This window comes from Leptonychotes weddellii, chromosome 5 (genome assembly GCF_054177405.1).
Source record: "Leptonychotes weddellii isolate Sample4059 chromosome 5, ASM5417740v2, whole genome shotgun sequence".
Taxonomy (NCBI): Eukaryota; Metazoa; Chordata; class Mammalia; order Carnivora; family Phocidae; genus Leptonychotes; species Leptonychotes weddellii.
Genome location: NC_138373.1, coordinates 34,062,220 through 34,065,743, shown reverse-complemented (window position 1 = coordinate 34,065,743; position 3,524 = coordinate 34,062,220). Strand labels below are relative to the sequence as shown.

General features: G+C 63.1%; 1 protein-coding gene across 1 annotated transcript in view; it reads right to left on the bottom strand.

The window, feature by feature from the left end:
- ABCA3 (ATP binding cassette subfamily A member 3) overlaps positions 1 to 1,647 on the bottom strand; it is a 38,094-nt gene extending 36,447 nt beyond the window's left edge. The window contains exon 1 of the mRNA XM_081818889.1: positions 1,452 to 1,647. The gene's annotated coding sequence lies outside the window, so the exon portion shown is untranslated. The remainder of the gene's footprint in view (positions 1 to 1,451) is intronic.
- Positions 1,648 to 3,524: the final 1,877 nt, after the last annotated feature.

The following is a 3,524-nucleotide window of genomic DNA, read 5'->3' as shown; positions in this document are numbered from 1 at the left end:
GTGGTCAATTAAAAAACAAAACAAGGGCGCCTGGGTGGCTCAGTCGTTAAGCGTCTGCCTTCGGCTCAGGTCATGATCCCAGGGTCCTGGGATCGAGCCCCGCATCGGGCTCCCTGCTCCGCGGGAAGCCTGCTTCTCCCTCTCCCACCCGCCCCGCTTGTGTTCCCTCTCTCACTGTGTCTCTCTCTGTCAAATAAATAAAATCTTTAAAAAAACAAAACAAAACAAAACTGCAAGGACTTAAAAAGAAGAGTGAGGGGATTCCCAGGGCGTCCAATTTTTTCCTATTTTCCCTTTTTCTTATGTTCCCTTGATGCAAACTTTCTAGAGGAAAAGAGCCTTGATCTTTTCAAGTTTACACAAGGCAGCACCCAACTGTTCAGAATCAAATGACACAGTTGCTCAGGAGAAAAAAAACCAGCCTGACTCACTTGCACCCTGCCCAGGTCCCCACTCTGTCACGGGGTGTCAGCCACCCATTCAATAAGCGTTTCTCCATCCCCTGTTCTGTGTCAGGGTCTGGCCCTGTGCTGGGAACCCAAGCCCTGACCAGGCCCAGGCCCGGCAGTAAGTGGGCTCACAGTGCAGGAGGCAAAGGGGTCAACAAACAGAAATACCGGATAAGGCAATGGGCTTTCATTAGGCTGCATCCAAGGAAGTGAGGAGGGGGCCCTGGATTGCACACCAAATGTGCACCAAGTACACGTCCGTCCTAAACCCTTGTGCAGAAGACAGGACCTGCCCTCATGAAGCTACAGTGTAGTGTGTGAATGCCAACACTGGCGTAAACGCAAATTCGTACCATGGACCCACTGACCACGGACCCCAGAGGTTACTGAGGGCTGTTGCAGGCCTCTCCACCTAGACCAGGCATGCACGCCTTTCTGCCCGCCACACAGCTCCCACCATGAGCACTGGACCCCTGCCCCTCCCCCCCATTCTGGCTCCCGGGAAGGGCTGGGCGCAGGCCAAACTCCGGGGTGGGGAAGCACTCCCACCCACCCGGGGAATCTCGGCACGAAGGATGAGCCAGCAGCATCCTGGCGGCCCTGCTCCGCGCTCCCGGCCTGGGGGCTGCAAGGCTCTGGCGAGCGGCTGCCCCGAGCGCCTGCCTGCCGGACGAACGCCAAACGGTCCACCCTCCCGGCTCTGTACAAAGGGTGCCGCGGCGCGTCCAGCTCCGGGGTTCGCGGAGGAAGCCGCCCGCGGGGAGGGGGACACGCCCAGAAGCTCGGCCGAAGGGGAAGCCTGAGTCAGGGCTGCCTGGCGCTGCGGCCCCGCGAGGTGCACCTGCCGGGCGGGGCGGCGCGCGGGCGCGGAGGTGGGGGGTCCGGGGCGTGCAGGCCAAGCGCGGTGCGGCCGAGGGGGCAGGCCGGCCGGGCGGAGGGCGGCCCGGAGCCGCGAGCCCTGGGAGCAAGTGAGCGCGCGCGGCGGGTCCCGGCGGCACTCACCGACCCTCGGCGCCAGGGCGGCGGCGGCCGGCACGCTGCCCTCTTGCGGGGTCCCCTGCCTCGGGCCCGGCTGCGCTCGGCCTTGCGGCGGCGGCGACACCGACGGCCGGTGCTGACAGCGGCTGGGACGCCCGGCGGGGAGGGGGCGCCTGCAACCAGCGGCAGGCGCTGACCGGGCGGCTCGGGCTCCTGCAGGGGGCGCGCCGGCCGGCTCGCGCGTGCGCAATGGGGCAGCCCTGCGGGTGCCCGGCCAGCCCGACGCCCCGCCCCGCCCGCGCCTGCGCAGTGCCGGCCGGAGTCGGGGTGGGGTGTGGTGGCGTCCACCTGCAGTTGGGAGCGGCTGGAGCAGTCGCCTTCCGAGCCTCGACCTTCGCTGGCGGTCCAGCCATTACCCCCAGCACTGTCCTTCTTCGGGCGCGGGTCCCTGTGTCGCGGAGGGAGGGCGACTGGCCCCCTTGGGACTGGTGCAGACTCCTGGGGGGCGGGGGAGCCAGGGGGTGCTGGATGGAGGGTGAGGAACTTTCTAGAAAACGGCTAGGCGGTTTGGAAAGCTCAGCATCCTGCGATGTGTCCAGGGTCATGAGGCAGAGTTGAGAAAGGCGGGGAGGCCTGGAGGTCATGAGGCCAGGTTGGGGTCACCTTAGCTGGAAGGTCGTGGCTTAGGGTTGTTAAAATCAGAAACAGAGACGAGCCTGGCGGGGGCCTGAGCAGAGAGAGCCAGTTTAGTCCTGGGGGCAGAGCTTAGTGTCGCCCCTTTTTGGCAGGGCGAACTTGACCCGGGTCATTTCTTGCTTGTGCCTCTGGAATTGATAAGCAAAACGTGAACCATTTGCCAAGGTTGATGGGAGGCGAGCCCTGAAAAGTGCAATGTTGTCACCAGGCGCTGGCAAGAACAGTCTGCTGCCCTGCAGTGTGAGCAGCTTTAACAACCCCGCTCCCCCTCAGCCCCCTTCCATGTTCCTGCTCGGCAAACTGTCGTTTGGTGTGTGCACAATCAGTTTACTGATTACGACTTCAGGGACTCATTGGTTTTACTTTGGCTATTTTGAGCCTTTGACAGGGTCGGGGCCACCTGAGACGGGTGGGACACAGGTCAGGCTGGGGGCACCTGGAACTGAGAGGGTCCTGAGGCTGGGTTGGGTCACCGTGGAGGGGCAGAGTCACCTGGTACAGAGAGGTCACGAGGCCAGGCAGGCATCACCTGGGACCGGAGGGTCCTGAGGCCGGGTTGGGGTCACCTGGGAGGTGGTGAGGTTGCGTGGCAGGGGCGGGGCAGGACTGGGCCAGGGGCCTGGGCCGGAGCCTCGTGGGCGACGGCGGCGCGGGGCCAACAGTCGCCGCGGGCCGGCCCACTCGGGTCCCCACGCCCGGACTGAGCTCCGCCCGGGGCCTACGACTCAGGATCCCCCGCGGCACAGGCGCACCTGCCGGTCGGCTGTGTACACACTTCCCGGCATTGGTCCCGGGGGGCGCACCTGGGGCGGCCGCTCCTGGGGCGCCGCCTGCTGCCGGCCCGGCCCCGGCCGCGCCCAGCGCACCTCCGCGACCAGGAAGCGGCCGATCAAACCGTAATGACACGAGTTGGGAAGCTTCTGTCCCCTCCATCCCAAGGCTCCTCTGAATTAGCGATAGAGGGTCTCCCTGTCTTTCACTGTCTGAAGTGGTGCTGTTGACTTACGCGTTTGTTGGCTTCTCTTCTGTCTCCCTCACCAGAGGGTGGGCTCCATGGGAAAGGGACTTGGTCTAGTTCGTGGCTACATCTCAGGGTCCGGGAGTGCCTGGCAGAGGGGAGGCACCCGGTAAATACTGGTTGAAGAAGGAGTCAGAAGACCCGGCTTTGCGTCTGGACCCGGCCCCTTGGCTAGTGCAGGCATGTCATTTGACCCCTCTGAGCCGCAATCTCCTGTCCCTAAAATTAGAATGATAATAGGACTAGTAATAACACCAAACTCAGAAGTATTTTGTTTTCAGGTCAAATGGGAAAACGCATTAACACCAAAGAAATGGTAGTCCCATGTGAGCATAGCGGGACTTACTAGCCCGGTCTCTATAGTGAGCAGACAACAATGAAGC